A 23,243-nucleotide genomic window follows, 5' to 3' on the forward strand; every position below is an offset into this window, starting at 1 on the left:
CACCAGCCAAAATATCATTATTGTCAGCACACCAAGAGAAGACAACGCCGTCAAATACAGCCAAATCAAGGAGCTCAAATTACAAGAGAAGAGATTCAGCATGACTACTTACATTACGGCGCCCGAAAACTCGGCCAAAGGAATCATCCATGGGATTCCGGACTACGACACACAAGAAGACATTATTAGAAGTTTGGCGCGTAATACCCCCCGGGTCCTGCACGCCAGGCGCATGGGCAAGACGTCCTCAGTTATCATCGTTTTTCAAGGTGAAGAAGTACCACACTACGTCAACTACCGAAATACTACGTACCGGTGCCTTCTGTACAAGAAGAAGATCGAAGTGTGCGGAATCTGCCGAAAAGTCGGCCACCGGGACGATGTGTGCCCCACCCCGAACGAAAAATGTTGTATCCGGTGCGGCAAGCAAAACCCGCCAACGGACCATGACTGCGAACTAGTATGCGCTATCTGCAACGGCAACCATCTCTCCGGCTCAAAGCAATGCAGGAAACGTTTCCAAATCCCCTACATCAGCCGACAACGACAGTGGCAGAAACTATCGGTGGAAGAACAGAACATCCCTAACGAGCGCAGGCAAAGTAGATCGCGAGAACGCCGATCGACGCAGAACAGCCAAGAAACCAGTGCAGGCTTTTTTCCCGGAGGATCGAGCAGTAGGAGCCGATCTCGGTCTTACCCGAGACTAAGCTCAACTCCAAGTGCCACCGACTCCGACGGGACGTCGCGGAACCGGTCGAGTTCCGGGAGACGAACGACCCCGACTAACAGCGGTCCACAGGTGAGCTGGGCTAACACGGTCTCTTCTCCCAATGCTCAGTATCCTAAGATGCAGGCTCTCGAGGCAGAACTCCAACAAATGAGGCAGTTAATAGAACAACAGCGAACCGAAATCACTAAGCAGCGTGCAGAAATCTCCCGATTACAACAAAAACAACAGGATCGCAGTCAGACGCCGCGTCCTACCCCACCATCTAATCCCTCACTCAACACCACAGCACCACCACATAAACGTAAGGCAGAAGATCATACAGACAACTCTTCAGACATATCACCAAGATTCGAGAAACTAGAACAGATGATTACTGAACTTGCCAACCAGATGTTTCAGCAACATCAGGAGAATGGTGCCCACTTGCAACAAATAAGCGCACGTCTAGACTCTCTGGAAACCAGAAGCACCAACCTAGAGTCTCGGGTAGCCGCGACCGAAGCCAAAGTACTTCGCTGGGAGTCGAGATTTACATCCACGGCCTCCGGCTCCCTTAAGGGCGTGGCATCCAAACCCTATGACCGTCCACCCCTATCCGAAATCTCCAAACCGATCGCTGAACCCCCGCCACCTCAAAATGGCTCACACTCCTAACTACAAGATCTGGCAGTGGAACTGCCGTGGGTTTCGCCGCAAACGGGGAAACCTTCAGCAGTTCCTCCGGGGTAAGGTGGCCCTTGATATCATTGCCCTTCAGGAGACGGGAGGCCACGCAAAATTGGCAGGGTATAAATCCTATAATGCTTCTGGGTCGGATTCCACCACCGCTATTCTAGTTCACAGAAATCTAACAGTCATTAAACATGATATTGAAGAAGTCGACATAGACCACGTCTTTATTGAACTGATTCCTAAACGTAAGGAGGATGAAAGCATATTCATTCTTAATGTCTATAGTAGCCCAAAGTGCCGACGTCACAAGTTCGGAACTCTATTCAGGAAGGTTCTCAGAATCTCCCAACAAAAGGCCATATTATTATTAGGTGACTTTAACGCTCCCCACACTGCATGGGGATACCGCACAGAGGTAGTCAAAGGTCGTAATCTTTGGCTAGAGGCCCAACAACAGGGACTGACTCTGATCACAGACCCCCAGACACCCACCCGTATCGGGAATAGTGTCAGTGTTGACACCACTCCCGATCTAACTTTCATCAAAAACATAGGCAACTATGATTGGACTAATACCGGGGAAAGCCTCGGTAGCGATCATTATATCATAGAAATCCACATTCAGGCGGGTCCACCCCGCAAGAAGGGCAAACGAGTTTCGCTCACGGAATGGGACCGCTTCCGCCAGATTCGGGAGACAACCGCCACCGAGCATATAAACGATCTCGAGGCCTGGATCGGGGATCTCAGAGATTGCGTGAAACGCGCCACGAGGGAAATCCCTGAAGACGATGGTCTGGTCGAGGTGGATAGCCGCCTCCTACACTTGTGGGAAGCCAAAAACAGCATGCAAACCCGCTGGAAAAAGAATAAACTAAATCGTACACTCCGCTTGCGCATCGCGCAAATTAACATAGAAATCGAGGAATACGCTAACCAATTAACCAAAAACCAATGGGAAAAGGTATGCGACAGCATGCAGGGACAACTCGGTCTAGCCAAAACGTGGAATCTCCTCCGATACCTTATGGACCCGGATAAGAGTAAATCCGAGCAGAGGAAATGCCTCAATAAGATCACTCACCAATACCAGGGCACGAACGACGAGCTCCTCACAGAGCTCAAAACCCGGTACATAGGCACAAATGCACAAATCCCCCAGAAGCCATACACTGGTCCGGAGAATCTTAACCTAGACGCACCCATCCTAGAGGCTGAAGTACGAGCCGTCTTGCTGAAACTCCGAACTAAATCTGCACCAGGCCCCGATGGAATAACAAATAAGACCCTCCGAAATCTAGACGACGTATCTATCACTGCCCTAACAGAGTACTTCAACCGCTGTTGGGAAACAGGTTCTATCCCCTCGCAGTGGAAGCATGCACAAATAATATTCATACCTAAACATGGTAAGCGACTACAGCTCGAGAACTTGCGCCCGATCTCTCTGACCTCATGCGTAGGAAAACTCATGGAGCACGTTATACTTAACCGCCTCCACAATTTTGCGGAGGACAACAACTTATTCCCGAACTCCATAATTGGCTTTCGTCCAAAACTTTCCACGCAAGACATCATGCTTCAGCTTAAACATCAAGTTCTGGACCACATACCCAAGAATGGTACCCGGGCTGTCCTGGGCCTTGATCTTATAAAGGCCTTTGACAACGTAGCGCATCAGGCTATACTAGAGAATCTGCAGCACCTAGGTGTGGGCCAGAAGACCTACAACTACATCAAAGACTTCCTCAACCACCGCACAGCGGAACTAAGAATAGGGGAACTACAATCGGACAAGATCCCTCTTGGAAGTCGTGGCACCCCGCAGGGATCAGTTTTATCCCCGTTCCTCTTTAATTTAGCGATGATCAGATTACCGGAACAACTTAATCAGATTCCAGGTCTACACCACAGTCTGTATGCAGACGACATTACCCTGTGGGTGGTTAAAGGTAGCGATGGAGATGTAGAAACCACGCTGCAACAAGCTGTAGACACGGTTGAAAAGTACGTTACCGACAAAGGCCTCGCCTGCTCCCCGCAAAAATCAGAACTCTTCCTACTCAGAGCCCCTACAAACCGCAAATCCGACACTGCGCCATCCCCAGAAATCACTGTGCGAGCCGGAGGAGGCGCGATCCCGGTGGTGACCACCATCCGTGTACTAGGCCTCTTCATGCAAGCTCACGGGCGCAACGGCAACACAATTCACAAACTGGAAGCATGCGTTCAGCAGACGATGCGACTCATTTCAAGAATTGCCAACCGACACTCTGGCATGAAAGAAGCCAACCTCATAAGGTTGGTACAAGCCTTTGTTCTCAGCCGCATCACCTACATCACCCCGTACCTCTGCCTCAAAGCGGCTGAGAGAGAGAAAATAGAGGGGATTATCCGGAGGGCCTATAAACAGGCTCTTGGGCTACCTATAAGAACGGCAAACGCTAAATTGCTAGCCCTAGGTGTGCACAACACCCTCGATGAACTAGTAGAAGCGCACCTTATATCTCAATACGAAAGGCTAGCTCAGAGTGCCGCCGGGCGAAACATCCTCCAGAATCTCGGCATCAACTACGAGTCGATGCAAAGCGTTAAAGTAGACATTTCTCACGATCAGAGGCGCCATCTCAAAATTAATCCACTCCCTAAAAACATGCACCCCGAATTCCACAAGGAAAGGAGGGCCGAGCGGTCCAAAGCCCTACATCAGAAATTCCACGCATTCAAAGACGTAGTCTATGTCGACGCAGCAGAATACATAGAACGCAACTGTATGTCCCTTGCAGTGGTGGACTCCTCAGGTCAAATACGCGCTGGTGGTTCAATTCGCACCAGAAGCTCCGAAACAGCGGAAGAGGCGGCTATCGCTCTGGCAATAGCCTCCACACATTGTCATTACATTATCAGCGATTCCAAAGCAGCAGTACGCAATTTTGCGAAAGGTCGGGTCTCGGCTCCCGTAAAACACATAATAGACACAAACCAACACCCACGACCAATCCACATCATTTGGGCACCAGCACACTCCTCCCTACCCGGCAACGATGCCGCCCACACCACCGCTCGAGGACTCGCCAACCGAGCACCCGGACGGCTCACGCTAGGATCAGGGAGGGATCGCATGGTCAGTTACCAGGAAATAACTCAGCATTACAGGTTAGCCAGGGCAGTGTACCCGCCAGCACACAAATCGCTTAAGAAGCGACAAGAAGTACCTTGGAGACGACTTCAGACGAACACCTACCCCAACCCCGTAGCCTATCACTACTACTACCCGGACCAATACCCTAATACATGTAAGCATTGTCAGCAAAAAGCGGATCTATTCCATATTATGTGGTCGTGCCCAGCCGAAAATCATACAAATCACGAAATAAGTAATACTGAGCAGTGGGAGGCCGTGTTGCTCAGCTCCGACCCTGACCTGCAGGCCAAGGTCATCGAGAGAGCTGAAGAAGCCGCCCGGGCCCAGGGGCTCGTGGCTGCCTAACAACAAGGTCATCCGTCAATACCTTGTTTTCAAATAAAGTCTTTACTCACTCACTCACTTGTTGGGTAGACATAGAAATGCTTATGCATTTCAAACATACATTTATTTACGTATTATTGCACGGAAGGGACACAGAGGGGGATGGAGTTAAGACAAGATCATGATGTCATTATTATCTTGCAGCAAAGGTGTGGTGGGCCATTCACTAGACCGATAGTGACGTCGTTTCTCTTTAGCAGCAGAGCGCGCGTGCAGCAGTCTCTCTCCGACTTCCCAATTGGTTCAAAAATGTGTCCCTGTATTTAATTAAATGAAATGTGCAGCCCCGGTGTGTCACTTCGTAACTACAGTGCATAACTGAGTCATAAACATTATGATTAACGCATTACAAAACAAGTGCGTAACATAATTCAGAAAGACTTTGATGGACCCGCTGGATTAACACAATGAACCACTCATTGCACTTTACATGATAGTGATCTTGCGAAGTGCTATGTGTGGCATTCCAAATAAACAATTTAATAAACCCAAGCCAAACATGTGCATAACCTCATTAAGAAACACAGACATAACCAATAATATAGAAAGACTTGAATAAACCATTGGAATTAACTCAGTGATAAACACCGGGGCCGCACATTTCAGCTTCGCAGGTTTACTGTCTGTACAGGGTGCATGGGCAGTAACTTTTTCTGTTATTGTTTGTTAAGTATTGTATAATGTTGTGCCAGTAAAACATGTTGGGCTAGTTGGTGCAATGTATTGGTACTGCTTTTTTTCTTAATGTTGTGCCCTTCTTCCTTTTGTAACAACTTTTTTATTCCTCCTTGCATAATACTCTAACCTTGCAGCCTGCGAGGTATATAAATAAATAAGTACATAAGCACGTCATTCATTCATCTCCATACACCTCGCACCATGCCTTGCTCAACAAATGTCTCTGTGTTGATGTCTCACAGCATGCATCTACATTAACTGTCATTTGCGTTTCGGTGTGGTTTGTGAACAGTGTAATGCATAAAGATTACATGACATTAAGGTTGTGATTTATGCGGTGCATAAGCAAACCTTGCAAAAGATGACATGTTGGATTGTTGAAAGTAAGACAAATAGTATATATCGCAGTTACTTTAACCGCATTTAATTGACCACTTGACAAAAACTTCACTTCGCATAGATTCCAACACGTACACTGAATCTGCAGTTTTTTTTGCTTATTAATGTAGTTGTTACGGCATTGCCACATTGTAGATTTGAAAAGAAAGTTAAATAAATTTGTTTGTTGCAATATAACAATATGTGTAGATCACTGCGATTGTAACACCAGAACTTGATACAAACATGCACACTATAGGATGCAGGCAAATGCTCAGGACAAACTCCAGAATGTTTGCATCCTGATACTTATGAAAGTGAACGGTTTCATTCCATGGCTGTCAAAAGAGGGGGAGAGAAAACTTAATTGTGTTCGTGGAACAAAAACGCATTGATAAGCTTAGACATATAGTCATTGCTTAAAACTTTCGAAATGAATAATTATAAGGAATCGACATTGAAGCAGCCTTTCGACAGCAAGAAAAGGAATTAGTTTTTCCAGCTCTGAACATTGAATTGCAGGAAATGCAAGCAGGCATAAAATTCTGCCAATATAATCTGTTTAGGAATACCAAATTCGAATAAACATTGAGACTTGCATTTGTACTTTCTCTGGCTGAGCAACCTAGTTTGAAATGACTCCCATAAGCATGTCGTAACAATGTTTATCTAATACAGGTTAAATGCATGACTAGCTTAAGAAATCTGGATGATTGCTATAAATTACAGTGAAGAAACTATAATATCTAATAACATTAATAATATAAGAATAATATTTATTTCCAAAAAACAGGCTAACCGTGAGAGAAGTGCGAGGCTGAGCAGATGGATGGATGGATACAACTTTCTTGTACGTCCGGCAAGGTTTAACGCGACCCGGGCTCAGGTCTCCCACGGAGGAACGTCAAGGCCCTGCCTCAACGCCGCCTCACGGGCTTGCTGGACTTCCCACGTCTGGATTCTGAGGTCTGAGCTGCGCAGAGCGGCGGCCCACCGAAAGCTGAAAAATTCTACGGCAAGTGCGCCTGCCGCAGGCCTACGATCCTGCTTATTGAATAGAAGTTCCGAGTATACTGCCAGCGCGAGACACAGAACAACAAAGTGGACGAGAAGCGTGTCCTTTAGAATTATATGTTACAACGTACAGGTTTCTACAAAAGTGACGGTAACTGCTCGAAATATTTGATGCGTCGGCTTTTGCGCCTTTAGAAATATTTAGAGAGGGCTCCCATATATATATTCGCAGCGCAAGCACGGCGATGGACGAACCAGGATAGCGCTAAGGTTGAATTTCACAACACAATTTTCATTCCACGTCGTAATCACACAGATCATTTGACGCTTCGTTCAGTGGCACACGCGTGCTTTCGGGTTGGTGCTTCTTGTTGCGTTTGGCGTAAGAATATGGCTAGTAGCAGGCACCACATATGCGCAATCACGGGTAATATACACGCATCATTTCTTTAGAAGCTGGCGCTGAGCACGGGTAGCGCGAGGATCTTGTTGGGCTGACACGACGACTTCGTGGCAGCCGAATTCCGACTACTGCATATGCGGTGAGGGTAGCAATATGAACCGGTCGATAGGTCATCTTGTAGATTGTTGTAGCGCAGGCAGAACGAAACGGTTATAGAAGGCAGATGAGACAACACACGGCGCAGAACCACCTGCGAACAGCTGTTTACGTGCGCCATGTCGCACTGAACTACCGAAACCGCCGTCGCGCACTCCAAGACAAATATTAACTAACGTTTTTAAGTTAGTAAACGTACATATTATTTGCTTCTAATCAAGAAAAGTCAAGAATATTATATTGTAAACGTTTTATTCATTACAATAAAAGAATTATGCAGCGTGTGCCACGAAACCTGGCAGTAAGCAACCCTGGGCGTCGCACCAGTCGCATTGTTGAAATCGCAATCATGTGAAATGAGCCCTCTAAAAATCGCATTGCGACGCGTGCGACAGCACCGATTTTCGTCGTTGCAGTCGCAGCATGTGAAACAGCCTTAAGCCTCCAGGTTTCTGCCCCGTACGTGAGTACTGGTAAGACACAGCTGTTATAAACTTTTCTCTTGAGGGATAACGGCAACCTGCTGTTCATGATCTGAGAATGCCTGCCAGACGCACACATGCACACATATCTGTACTTGAAATGCGTCGACGCAAAATGGAGGCAGAGGCCAAGAAAGTTGGCCACCAAGTACAGTGCAATTGAAAGTGTAGATAGACAACCAGGAGTCCTAAAAGAAAAGTGAGGGAATGGATGCGTAGAATGAAAAAAAAAACAACAACACCATGGAGATTTACAAGAATGGGCAGAAAGAAATTAGAAGGAAAAGTTTGTACGATAACACAAAGGAAAATGCCTCGCTATTTGGGGTCCAGCTGGTTGCCTAAGCACAAAAACATAACCGAGAAAATATTCGCATCTAGAATAGGCATGTGTACCCTGCAGCAAAAATCCGGAGACCACTCAGCAGATCCTGTGAGACCCGGAGGTAACGTACACCTTCCAGGAGCGCTTGGATGTAAAGTGCACGGAAGCATCAACCGGGCACCAGCCGAGATAAGCAAGAGACATTAACAGCACTGGTGAGTGAGTGAGTGAGTGAGTGAGTGAGTGAGTGAGTGAGTGAGTGAGTGAGTGAGTGAGTGAAACAACTTTATTTGGTCCGCAATAGACGCGAGTAAGCTCAACGTCATCTGGCTAGGCGCACTTGGGGACCATCATGTGAAACCTGACGGCCCTCTCGCGCGTCCTCTGGTTTGCCAGGATTTGAGAGGTCTGGTCCTGGGCCCTAATAAGCTTCATCATTTCCTCTTGGTTGAAAGGGGGACTGGCAGAGGCGCAGCCCCACAGGACATGCTCGAAGTCCGCATAACCATCACACAGGGGGCAGTCCGGGCTTGGGAACCGTTCGGGGTGCATTGTGTGCAGCACCGCGTGGCTCGGGTAAGTGCTTGTTTGCAGAAGTCTGAGAGTGACTGCTTGGGCCCTGCACAGCAAGGAGTGCGGCAACGGCAGGAGTCTTCTTGATAGATAATTATGTTTGCAGATCTCGTTGTGCTATCAGAGAGGCTCGGGTCGCCCCGGATAGGACGCGTTACCCGGCGCACGGTCAGTCAAACCTCATGCAGCCGAGTGCGCCTCCTCGTTGCAGTTGAGGGAGGCACCCTCAGTGGTTCTAAGGTGCGCAGGAAACCAGGCCAATGAATGATGTTTGATGTCATTAGCATTTTGGATGATACCTAGTGCCTGGGGAGCCCCCATTCCCATCTGAAAGGCCCTGACAGCGGCCTTGGAATCTGAATAAATCGTGTCATGTGCACTGTCTGTCAATGCAAGGGCAATATCAACCTGCTATGCAACGATGGAACTAGAAGTGCGGATGGTAGCGCAGCTGAGGACTTTGGAATCACAGGTAATGACCACTCAGGAGAAGGCTTCTTCTTGAGCGTACGAAGCAGCGTCTATGAAGGATGTTCGATCCTTGTCCAAGCGGGCACTGGTGAGCAGAGCTTTACCCCTGGATCCTCTTCGTCCTTCGTTGTAGGTGGGATGCATATTGCGTGGCATCCGGTGTATGGAAATCTTGGATCTTACGTTTAACAGCACTGGTGAAAAGCAAAGCAGGGATGTGTTTGATTGACACGACTGGGGTTGTTACAGGCATAGGAAGCGGTACAAGTTAGACAAAGAAATTTCGAGGAAAAGAAAAAAAAAATAGATTAAGGAGGTGTGTAACAAAAATGCTAGAATGTAAAGCAGGCACAGCATACCTTATTAAGTAGGCTAGGTGACTATTTGTTAGCGGTCCGCTTCGAAGGAGATACCAATAAACCATCGTTATCATCATCACCATCATCCGTTATCTCGTCCTTGTCATTGCCATCATGAATTCCCGCATCATCCCCTTCTTCCCGCCCCCCTCCGTTATGGGTTAGGAGATGCACTCATCATTTTGAAGGAACACAACACACAACGTAGCAGCTACTTGGGCTAAACAAAAGCACGTTACGACTACCGCTGCGCTAATTTCATGCAGTCGGGAAGCTCAGGAATGAACAGTGACGCACTTTTTTTCGCACCTTTTGCTGCGCTCTGCAAAGTAGGGCTGCTCTACTATGGTGTCGTGACGCCAGCATTTCCGCACTGTTCTAACACAAACTACGCACAAACCTGATAGCAACATCTTTTTTGTTTTTTCAGAACCGTGAACCGTAAGCCACGTGACCTCTCAGAAGAAAACAACAAATACACACGAAAGATGTACGGATTGCGGCGGTGACACCCCGGTTCATACAGCTGTCATCTTGCGCTGATCGTACTGGGAACTGTCGTCATCTTTCTGCGGCACTGTGCCGTAATTATCGGGCTGAGCGAAATACATAGCGATATGATTTCTCGCACGCCGTTAAGATGCGCAAAGAAAGAGACCCCATTGGCAAAGGGGGGGGGGGGGGAAGGTAGGGAGGTGGGGAGAAGATCTACGGTGCCCTGCGTAGCGATGGTGTTTGAGCGTGAGCTCTATCTGCCAAGTGGCCGTTTAATTTTTCTTTTGCTCCGTAGCACGAAAAATTTACGGTCCCTCCCCGAAGCCACTTGGCTACCATTAAAAAAAGAAAGAAAGAAATAAAGAAAGAAAGCAAGAAAGAAAGAAAGGAAGAAAGAAAGGGTGCGTCAAAACCTTTAAGTAAAATAGCAAATGGAGAGCACTAAAGTTTCAGAAGGAAATGAAAAGATCAGCAACATCGTTCCTGTATAAAGAAGAGCAGAGTCTTACGGTGAAATCATGCTAACGTTCTCGCTACATGACTGCCCTCACAGGACACCTAACTTGTAAGAATGATTAAACTATAGAAACAAGACAGTACGAGAGAGAAGGATTGAAAACATCCTAAAAAAAAAGGGAAATATAAATTGCCTGTTTTAGAGCTCGCAAGCGGAGCACTTCTTGTTACAATTATTTTTCACCTACTCTTTTTATTCGAACTTAGCATTGGCTCCAATAAAAAAACTTGCCTCCTCCTCCACCCTCCCCTCCCCCTTACTAGCAGAGGCACAATAAATACAACAAAAAATACATCACGGGGGATATGAAGAAAGCGGGATTGGGTGGCGGGCAATTCAACAAAGGGGAACAGCCTGTTAAAAAAAGAGATTGTAACTGGCTCCTGTCAAAGGCAGGGCACAAGCGACACCTAATGGCACAAGCACGCCCTAAATCACTTGTTTTTTTTTTTTTGGTCGGCCGCTTTACCAACGCGGTTCGTCCCTTTCCCCAACCGCATTTCTCTCTCTCTCTCTCTCTCCGTTTCTCAATCACGTTTCAGCGAGGCCATCTCACTGCTTCGCCGAGAGAGAAGTCCCCACACAAGGCACACGCACCTGTGTGACTCCCGCATAAGAGATGCGGAGCGTCGTTCTGTAAGCGGGGAACTTCGCTTCGATTCTCGTGCAGTTCGTTTCATTTGGCTTCCATAGAGCCTCGTCCATTCTTTCGTTTCGAAGTTTTTTTATGTCTTCCTAGATCTGTGTGCCATACTGCGAGTGTCAGTGCCGCTTATTGACAACCGCCGGCGAAAGCGCGCCCATCATTGCGAATTTCGTGCGCAGGCAGTCAGCCTCTCCGACGTCCTCGTCACCCTCTCTCCTCCCGCTATAGGTCGTTTCGTTCGACGAACGGTTCCCTCCGTGTCAACCTCCTCGCACTCCTTCTGCACCAAACCGACGTAGACGATCGCAGTTATGTTGAATCGAAGCACGAGAGAAGGGTAACAGGAAACTTCTATGTGACAGACAGCTAGCTCGAAGCGATAGGCGTGGGCCTATAAATAACGTAAAGTTATTTTTTCTCCGCATAGAACACCTCGAATCTGCCTCGGCACAAAAGATGCGCGACTGAATGCGAAACACTTGCGGATGCGTCGAACAACTTTGAAAAGGCGCGCACCGACGCCGAAGCGAGAGTTGGAAGTGGAGGAGAGGGAAGGGGAATCTTGAGCGGGGGCCATGACGTAACCGAAAGTATGGAACGGAGAAATTGAAAGCGTAGGCGTGAAAATTGCAATTATCTATTGGCGATCTCAATAATGTGAATGTCCGATGAAATCGCGACCACTTAACGTGAAAAGTGGCTCCAATCGTTGACTTGCAGTATGACTTGAACTGTACTTGCTCGGACGGTGCGTTTTACAGTCGATTCAGCCTGTTTCACGCATTTTTGCTGCGAACAACTCCACTGCTAACCATTTTTAAGACTTCCTTCGATATCCGCTGTCTATATCGTGAGTGATCCTGGCTACCTCTAAACGCGATAAGCTGGTTTGAAGGAAACAGGCAAAAACGGAAAACAAAAAAGAAAAGAGCGAGAGAGACAAAACAGAAAGAAAGACAAGTGGCGTTGACGGGGGAGGGGAGGGAGAGAGTCTGTGCGATGGTATTGATTGTACATAAATGACAGGGCGCCGTTTTTGAATACCCGCTGGGCTGGGCTGCAATGATTCGTAAAGGATTTTATTAGACATCACTGCAGGACAAACGCGCGTGCCAATCACCCCTTCTCCACGCCTCCTCTCCGGCTCCTCGCGATTTTCTTTTTTGGAGCGCTTGCTTTCTCCGTCTCCCTCTTTCTCCCGCGCACTAGCACTCAGCCGGCACAGAGGCGTGACAGCAGCAGCAAGCGGCGGCGCCCTTGAAGACCAGAGCTACGGAGCCTGACGCTGGACTTTCCCAAAAACAACGCACCTCTCTGCGCTCGCGCTTCCATTCGTCGCGCTTAGAAGACAGTACCAACCTTCTTTCCCTCGACGTCTCACTCGCCCACTGGGACTCGCAGGAGCCTCCCGGACTGGACTCGCCTATAGTCACCGGCCGAGGACAAAGGACGTCGACGTGTCACCGAGCAAGGTTGCACGGGCCCCTGGAGCGCTTGCCCCACGAGGGTTCAGCGCACAAGCAGTCAGGGGTACAGGCGTCTTCCTCCTCGCCTGCAGGCTGGGGGGAAAACGCGCTCCCCGAACAACGAACGAGTGCAGCTCGGTGTCGCTCCCGTCCTGCCAGAATCGGCTCACTTGCCGGGGTGTCCGCGTCGTGAGGATATCGTCGAGAGAAGCGGGAAGGATTGCTTGTCCTGCGGCGCTTTCCGTACTCTTGTGCGTCGTCAGCTTCTGGCGGCAGGGGCTGCCGGGGTGTCGCTCCGGGTCTTCGTCGAGGAGCCAACGGACGTGAGAGACGGTGCCACACACCATCGGCAGTAGCGCCGGCAGGACGAGGACAGGGGCCGGGGAGCCCCGCGGCAGGAACAGGATGCCTCGAGTCTCGAAGACGGGGCTAGGCCTAACGCTCTTGTGGGTGAGTGCGTACGCGTACGGTGACGTGGTGCTCGCGTGGCACGTATAGAAGATGGCTCGGAGATTGCGAGCGAAGTCGCTTGCGCAATATGTGAGCGGCAGACGGGAAACACAGGGAAATAAGAGCTTCGAATACAGTTGCGCTTTGTTTACGCTATTGAACGACATTTGAGCAATCGAGAAAGGTCGTTCAAAATGGTTTCGAAGAGAATAATCACTCGCACGAAAAGGCGGCTTGGCTTGAGAGGTTCCAAAGCTTCGGCAATGGCGATAGCTTGCGTATTTTGTGGGGGCTGCGTACTCCCGACGGCAATAATTATGCTATCCATCTGCCACGCGCGTTTTCAGCGCTTCTCGAAGTTGTAGAGTTGATGGAAGACGACACTTACAGTTGTGAATCCCGTTGATAGTTATTTTTTTGCTCGGAAACAAACGATGAACAAGCGGAATGTCACTAAAGCGCAGGGTTACGGTTTTCCGAGCGTAGCCAGTTAGCTTTCGTTTTTCATGGGCCTTTCGGTGCCCAATTTACAACCTTTTTTTTCACAGTATTAAATTAGTACTGTCCCCAAGTGAGCGAAAGAGGTTCGAACTCGGAAATGATATGCAATTACCCTGTCGTTGAATAATTTAATCACTCGTGATTTCTTTGTAAAGGCCACATTTCATTGTGGTTAACCTCGTCGAGCCCAAGAGTGCATGCCAAAGCCAGCGAGACAACAAAAGCGGCTTGGCGTTTTTTTTTTTCATGTTCTGCTCATGCTAGGTCCATGCTTGGGTGCATGCACCAACGTCCCTGGACGTAATATTAACGCTGGCACGCACCATCTCGCGATAGCGCTGTCAGTTGTGCTTGCCCTGAGCCCGCTGACTGTTCGACATGACCGAGGGCAGTGTCGATGTCCGTGCCGCTACTACCGTATGGATTTTCACTTGGCCAAACGCCCGAAGCTTTTACCACACTACAGGTTCTCGTTGCGGACAGCCCCCTTCGGTTTTTTTCTAATACCATAATAAATTTCCGTCACGCAGCAAAACGAATGAGGCGTTCGATGAAACCGACAAGAGACTGCTAAGGCGTGAAGCTTCATGGAAGAGTTGATCACCAACATTATAATAAGTAGACCAACATGTTGCACAGTAGTCCTGCGTGTACCCTTTAAATGCTCAGTTAAAATTGACGTGAAGAGGGTGATTAACATAAAAGGCGCAGCAACGTTCAGCCAGACGTGCCACCCCGGTGGGATGACGTGGCTTTGCCACGTATGAGCGATGGCCTCTGCGTAAGATTCAGTGCTGAATACAACTGGCATACGAGTCTTTCTTTTTATCCCCCACACTTTTCTCTCTTTTGTCTTATGCTCAAGTGCTACTGCTGATTTTCTTTTTGCGCGTATATATTTGTTTTCTAGCTGCTTTGGATTCAATATGTTTGCAAATTAGTTTATCTGCTAATATTTTATTATTTTTCGTATCCCTTGTACCATTTGAAACAATACGATTGTGTTAACGTGTCTTAAGTTTAGCCTCAGAAGTGTTGCTTGCCTATTTGTATAAGACCTACGTGACAAACTGCTTCCGGAGCAAAAGTCTCCGTCAGGTTGCTGAGCCTCTCGCTTTTGCTTTGATTTGTGTATATGTACGGAAACAAATCAGGAAAGGAAGAAAGAAAGAAAGAAAGAAAGAAAGAAAGAAAGAAAGAAAGAAAGAAAGAAGAAAAGAAAGGAAAAGTCATTTGAGATCCAGACAGAGTCTGTCACGATTGTGCGAAAACGTAAAGGTGGGCCCGAAAAACTTTAACTTGTTACAGAATTGTTAGCCTTCCGACATATGAACACTAATTTAGGAGACTTTGCTGTGAGCACTGACAACTTATGATTGACGGCGTTTGTGCGGATCACGTGCACGCCACAGCTTGTCACCTTGGCTATTCGTGACGTATTCCTTACGAAGCCTTACGTCAGCACAGGGCTTGACGAAGCTTGACGAATAGAACGTCGCCACTTAGCGTTCGTTCTGCAGTGCAATGCTGAATGCCAACCACGACCGCAAGCCTCAAGGTGCCCTTCAGCTTCATTACAAACTGTGTAGTACAGGAGACTTTCGCATGGAATGGGCGTTGAAATACTACGAGCTTATTACGATCTCAGTTATCGTTTAAAAACTTGACAACCGATTATGACAGTTTCCTTTATGTTCCTGTATAATGTTCTTTTATCTGGCCGGCTCGGCTTGTTTCTTCCTTTGCATGTTGCGCTGTACCAGTTCTAGAGGCCATTACTCTCATTTCGGCGGTCCTGACTTCTAGGGCAGACGTATTGCTCAGGCGCACGACATCAAAAACAGGCACATCAAAAATGGGAAAGCACCAGTCTCCGAAGGCTCAGTAGCGTTAAGTTTCGATGAAGTTAATACCTCGAGCAACCACATGCTTCTCTGACCTTGCAGAGGACACAAAAGTTCAAATGGCTGATTTTTTCCCCCAGAAATGACTAATACGACCGCTCTGGTTTACGATCGCTGTCTCACAAACAGTGTTTCGAATACTCTGATCATTTCTCGAAAGTCACTCTAGTCACGCAATGACAGGAGGCATAACTACAGCTTCCGCAGACTCACCGCATCACCAAGAAATCTCAAACGTTGACTTCAGCGCGCAGCGAGACGCTTTGCGACACCTGCCCAGGAAAAAGCTGCTCCGCGTCTGGTCGAACAACCTTCGTACGTGTGAGCTTAGAGGAATCCTTAAAGCAAGCGAGAAGGTTAACAACAGACTCATCTCAAACGCGCCTCCGTGCCACCCACGCTTTTGACTAGCCAACCAAAGACAAGCTTAACTGTCTCGAGGAGCACTGAGGCTCTTTCGACAATAAAAGAAGTCACGCCACGGCACGAAACAGACGTGCTTCTTTTAACTATTTTTTTTTTGTCGTACGAACATAATCTCGACGACAGCGTTGTTGCCATGGCTAACAGTTGGGCGGAATTACACGCTGGATTACGGAAGCGCCCGAACGAGAAGCGGGTTCCGCTGGACCTTAAAGTGTAGAAAACAAAAAGTTAACGGAAGGATAACGCAACTCGGTCATCGTTTGAATCTTTGAAACGCCGAGACGAGAGGGTTATATTATCTTGTAAGAGGCGAGTTGAAACGGCGACGCCGTGCTAGCCGGTGTCGTGGGAACAGCGAGAAACAAACAAACAAACAAACAAACAAACAAACAAACAAACAAACAAACAAACAAACAAACAAGCGTTTTGTTTTGTTTTTTCGCGAATGCCAGGCGCAATAACACGTTCCCCGTTTTTTTCTGTGCTGCTCGGAGAATCATCACGCCACGTTGAGGAGAGAGAGGGAGAGAGAGAGAGACAGGAGAATATATTTATTTTGCCGGGAATACTGTCTTAAACGTGACTTTTCCCGAAGCTCCTCGAGTCTCGACGCCGGTGAAACGATGCGGCGCAGCTGGCCCGGTGAGGTTTTGGACGCGCCCCCACCGAATGCGGGGCCGGCTCGACTGAGACAACGAAAGCCGCGGGCCCGACTGCGCAATGTGGGACGACAGGTCGTGTCGCGACAGCGCCATCGTAAAGACGCTCGACACGCCGGTAATAGGCGGCGCGGATTTTTCATTTTTATTTTTTTTTGAATCTGCTGCAACCGTCTCGAGCTGCTGCCTGCTCGGTGGTTGCTACGGAGCGAGCTTTCTGATCGCGCATTTGGTGAAGCGAATCAGACACACAAGCGAAATCGGCCACACACGCGCGCGCACGTAGGAAAAGTCGTAAGGTTTTGGCGATTTCCGCAGTGAATGATTGGACAAGCACGGGCACTTTGCAGAATTGTTTTTTTTTCATTTTACCAAGGGTTGCAATAAGTGGCGTTTGTTGGAGCGGTTATGGCGCAATTATTTATCGACGCTCTTCAGAACTCCTCTGTCCGTGGTAGCGGGAATCGAACAGAGTTGAAGTAAGCCGGAGAAAATTAGGTCAGATATAAAGAAAAACAGGAAAGAAAAAGAGAGAAATAATATTTTTAGGTGTGAAAACTGTGCCAGACGAGCTTTAGCCTATGTGTAAAACGTTACACACACACACACACACACACACACGCACGCACACACACACACACACACACACACACACACACACACACACACACACGCACACACGCACACACGCACGCACGCACGCACGCACGCACGCACGCACGCACGCACGCACGCACGCACGCACGCACGCACGCACGCACGCACGCACGCACGCACACACACACACACACACACACACACACACACACACACACACACACACACACACACACACACACACACACACACACACACACACACACACACACACACACACACACACACACACACACACACACACACACACACACACACACACACACACACACACACACACACACACACACACACACACACACACACACACACACACACACACACACACACACACACACACACACACACACACACACACACACACACACACACACACACACACACACACACACACACACACACACACACACACACACACACACACACACACACACACACACACACACACACACACACACACACACACACACACACACACACACACACACACACACACACACACACACACACACACACACACACACACACACACACACACACACACACACACACACACACACACACACACACACACACACACACACACACACACACACACACACACACACACACACACACACACACACACACACACACACACACACACACACACACACACACACACACACACACACACACACACACACACACAAATATATACTTATTCGCGTCACGTAGAAAACATGAATGGTGTGAAAATAACGTCCGACGACCAATTATTGTAAAACTTTTCGTAACAGTGCTCTTTGACTGAACCTCAGTAGCACATAGCTTCATATGTTGTTTTTGTCAAGGAACTACAGCAGTTCAATCACATCAGCTATTTTCTTAGCACTCGTAAAGGCCCCGTACATAGGTCGTCACCACTTTTTCATAGAGGACATCTCAAACGAGTCACTTGCACTTCCAAATCATGGGATACACAAGAAACAATTCTGCAGAATTAACAGACAGCTTCTTATAGAAGACACTCCGTGACACCTCTCTCGTATGACTAACAATTGCAAGCGACTGAAGTTCACAGCAATTTCTGCTGTAAAAAAAAGCTAAAACAAGGGAAAGAAGAACTATTCGAAAATAAATTCAGCTGCCATCTAAATCACGCACAAAAAGTCAGATAAGCTCCTCATACAAATTACCAACTGCGCTACAAGCGACATGCTATATCTGTAGTCGTGTTCCTACCCATACGCTGAATTTCTAGAGAATTATCACGTGTTTTCTCCTACACTGCATGGTTAGCACGGCGCTTTTATTAGCCTAAGAAGTTCCAGTCCACCTTGCTTATCGATCTTGCAGGAGTCGCATTAAGGCCGCATTCTCGGTACGTAAATGTACAATGTACATTGTACCCAATCGGTCCTCAATGTACTCAAAGGGGAAATCAATGTACTCAAAGGGGTATTCAATGTACCCTTTTCAGCAAACGTTTATTGTCTAAACTGACAGGCACATCAGCTGCGGTGAAGGGTCGCCCCCGAATGCTATAGCTCATGAAAAAGCCAAAATACCGCATAGAGGGAATGATCGGTAATACGGTCACAGTACTCTAGGTGTACACATGGGTACAGGCGAGTCTGGATAGAACGACAGGCGTAGCGTGTTGGTTGCGCACAACGTCTCGTGCCGATGCACAGATCGTCGTCACGTGTTTAAGAAATGGACAAGAGCAACAGCGCACTGGTAGAGCCCGAAGAAGTGGCAGACAAACCAGACATTACCAAACAAATATTTGTTCATTTCCTGTCATGCAGCACTATATAACCTTTCTGGCCAGCAAGTTTTTTTTAAACCAATTCGCCCGAACACATACGCTTCCACAGTTAAGAACGATTGCTGTAAATAATACTGCAACAAAACACTACGAACGTTAACCCCACTATCTGAAATGCTTTATACAGTTCAAAGGAAATTACAGTTTCAGTCTGCACTGAAAGAGCTCTGTACAGCAAAATGAAGCACTCTGCGCGCCCATACTCGTTAATGGAAAACATGATTATGGCCTCTCAATCGCACTCCAAGGTGATATGCTGCACATTACCGCTGAGTGCGGTGATTACATCGCTGATTGCATCGTACCAGCACCCTCGCCAAACACAGAGGAGTTAGGCAAATAAACATTGCTTTAATAAACCACTGAGTTCTTCGTTTGGTCTTCATGCCAAATGATGTTGCACTGCCACTTCGCCTGCTTGGTAAGAGATTGCCAAATTGATTTTGTTTTTTCCACAAACTCATTCGGTCGTTGTACGATGTGTGTTTACACGATTCCGTAAGCTCTTACATTTGTCTTGGAAGTTTAGGCATAACCCTTAGTTTTGGTGATATGTTGTTGGCGATAGACTAGCTAGCTGATCGATAACGGGATTTCCAATGCTTCCACTTAAAGGAACAATTAAATGGGGCTCTACGTTATTACCACTACCTTGACTATTACTAATACGTTACCAACATCTTTCACTGTTCCCGCTTGCTCAGCAAGGTCGGATTACGTTTTCAACGTGGGACAAAGTTATCCTTATCTACATGGTGTGCAGAACAAATCGCAAAACTAGGAAGATTTAAGACAATGCTTTTTCATAAATATCTGAAACAGACCTAGCAAGGAGATAAATGTTGACAAAACAAAATACGTGCCTAGTTTTTCTAAAATCTAGGAAAGTACGTCGAGGCACCTCGAATGTGACACAAAAGGCCACATTTGGATTTCATGAGTCAAACTCACTGGTGCCAAAAGCACCGTGACTTCACAACTTCGCAAAATTTTTTGAGTCACACTCGGTACTGCCATAGGTACAGATCAATATATCATTTCGTTATCATTTCGTTACATGGCGGTAACACACAGAACATAAAACATACTTCCTTCTTCCGGTGAATGTTTTTAAGAATTTTCTCAAGAAGCAAGAAGAAATTGTATGGTTGGAATTTGTATCTTTCTCGGAACGGTAAACTGAGAGAAAACATTTCTGGAGATGAAATTTGCAAGTGTAGCCCATTCATTCATTCATTTGAATAGTACAGGGAAAGCAATTTACTAAAAAGAAAGAAAGAGAAAACGAAAAAAATCATAGCAAAGAAAGAAAGAAAGAAAGAAAGAAAGAAAGGAAGGAAGGAAGGAATGAACACAAGAACGTATTCCAGGTCGAACAATATTGCGAAAATGAACCTGAGGACAGACTAGTGAATTGAAGATGCCAAGTTTGAAATGCAATGCATTTGCTGCAGATTAACACGTACAGAAGGCATGGGTTAATCAACTCAAAGATTAAAAAGATCCTAGGACTGCGCAAGCCCCGATCTAGGTACCGCAGTATATAGAGCTGAAGTAAGCTGTGGACACATCACACTGTGTTCAACCTTGCAATGAAAAAATAAAGAAACACAGTCATGGTATTTACGGCACACAATCAACTAGATTTTGATTCATATCGCGGGAACGTCGGCCGCGTGCTAGTCAGAACCTTAAGACGGTGAAACGTTGTCAAGGAGTTCACTTTTTGGTGCCAGCTTCTCCTGTACTGTCTTGCGTTAAGCATCGCGTATGCCCTGCCATTGTTACCTTTTGTTACCCTGCTATTGTTACCCATGTTACCCTATGTTACCCCTGCATGTTACCTTTCCTTCGTTAACCCTGTTACCCTTCATTACCGCTGCCTTTGTTACCCTGCCATTGTTACCCATGTTACCCTAAGTTAGCCCTGCCTTGGTTGCCCTGCGTTTGTGAACCATCGTTCAATCGATCACACGAATTTTTTGCGCTACCAGGCGCGTGCTGATATAACTTCCGATTTTGATACGAATCATTCTTCCCTGAGTGCAGCCACGCTGTTGTGCAGGCGGGCGTACAGGCGGTAAATCTCGCTGTTTAAGTCGGCTGATCCGGGTGAAAGTGCAGTCTAATACATTGTGCCACAGGGGAGACAGTGGTTATGTGCCACTGGCGCGACTAGGCATTTTCGCATTGTGGCCATTGGGTATGGAGCACTGGGTATATATGTATGTCACGGGGCTTTCGTTGGCTTTAAATCTTGCATCGCGCCATAACAGACATTCCGTCTTATTTAGTATTATAAATGTACATACTACGCCACATCATCGCTACGTAAGCGTTCGCCTACAGGACAGTTGCAATATTGACACAGCTGTCGTCGACAAACTACGAATGCTTCACATTGTATAGCCGTCAGCTACATGTGAGGCAGGTCAGCACTGACTGCTTCGTATTGTATAGTCGTCAGTTACGTGTGAGGCAGGTCAACATTCTTCTTTTTTTTCATCTTCTCTGGCGCACGCGTGACGTTCGTGGGATCAGAGCCAAAGAAAGCGCATCCCAGATGCCACATGCTACTCGTGCACGTGGGCAGCTTCACGCAGTTTTTCGTTAGCAGTGTCGAGCAAATAACTGTGCCAGGGCGTGTGCCCTCTTGGAATGGACGGCGCAGCAGGCGACGCGCGCGCTGGAAGCTATACATTGAACGCTTGGTCAAACGCTCGCTGATCTCACCGTTTGTCGCCGTTATAAGGCGCCGACCGTGAGAAAAGCTGGGGCCCTCGGGTCGGGTGATATTGCTAAATATCTGAATGATTTCAATTTCTTCTACATTAAACTAATCTAAATTTGATTGCGTAATATGCACGAAGGATACCAGATCCGGTGGCAACAGATACTGGTGTGCGTTTACGGACGTAGCAGAAAAAGAAAAGAAAAGAAAATTAAGTCATTGTTGTTCTCGGCTCCTGTGGAGCTTTCCAGTTTAATGTTTTGTTAGCGTTTCGTACAAATAACTCGCGAGAATCGGCGTGCTGCAATCAGGCTACTGATTTTCTATTAACCTGTAGCTGTAGCGGTCACGTAAATAAGGAAATCAGAGGATCCCTGCACGAAAATTTGCAGTTGTATAGCAGGAATTGGTTGAGTCTGTACCGCGGAGATGCGACGCCTTCTTATATTCTGGGTTGGTTGCAGCAACTAAAGCAGTGAATCGGCTGTCGAGCTGCTCATCCAAACACGGTGTCATCACGATGAGAGATGCAGATATTCGAATTTATGGGAACGGGAGCCAGTGCGAGAAGCCAAGAGCAACACTTTAGATAATACATGATTTAGGCAGGTGGACTTATAATTGCAAATTAAACTGCATAGAATTGACCTAGATATCATTCTTTACACACACACACACACACACACACACACACACACACACACACACACACACACACACACACACACACACACACACACACACACACACACACACACACACACACACACACACACACACACACACACACACACACACACACACACACACACACACACACACACACACACACACACACACACACACACACACACACACACACACACACACACACACACACACACACACACACACACACACACACACACACACACACACACACACACACACACACACACACACACACACACACACACACACACACACACACACACACACACACACACACACACACACACACACACACACACACACACACACACACACACACACACACACACACACACACACACACACACACACACACACACACACACACACACACACACACACACACACACACACACACACACACACACACACACACACACACACACACACACACACACACACACACACACACACACACACACACACACACACACACACACACACACACACACACA

The 23,243-nt window shown here is 47.4% G+C and overlaps 1 long non-coding RNA gene across 1 annotated transcript in view; it reads left to right on the forward strand.

Annotated features, from left to right (window-relative positions):
* Nucleotides 1–12,666: 12,666 nt before the first annotated feature.
* Nucleotides 12,667–23,243, forward strand: part of LOC139050061 (uncharacterized) — a 30,104-nt gene continuing 19,527 nt past the window's right edge. Inside the window, exon 1 of the long non-coding RNA XR_011508760.1 lies at nucleotides 12,667–13,347. This is a non-coding gene — a long non-coding RNA (uncharacterized lncRNA). The remainder of the gene's footprint in view (nucleotides 13,348–23,243) is intronic.

Source organism: Dermacentor albipictus, chromosome 9 (genome assembly GCF_038994185.2).
Source record: "Dermacentor albipictus isolate Rhodes 1998 colony chromosome 9, USDA_Dalb.pri_finalv2, whole genome shotgun sequence".
Lineage (NCBI taxonomy): Eukaryota > Metazoa > Arthropoda > Arachnida > Ixodida > Ixodidae > Dermacentor > Dermacentor albipictus.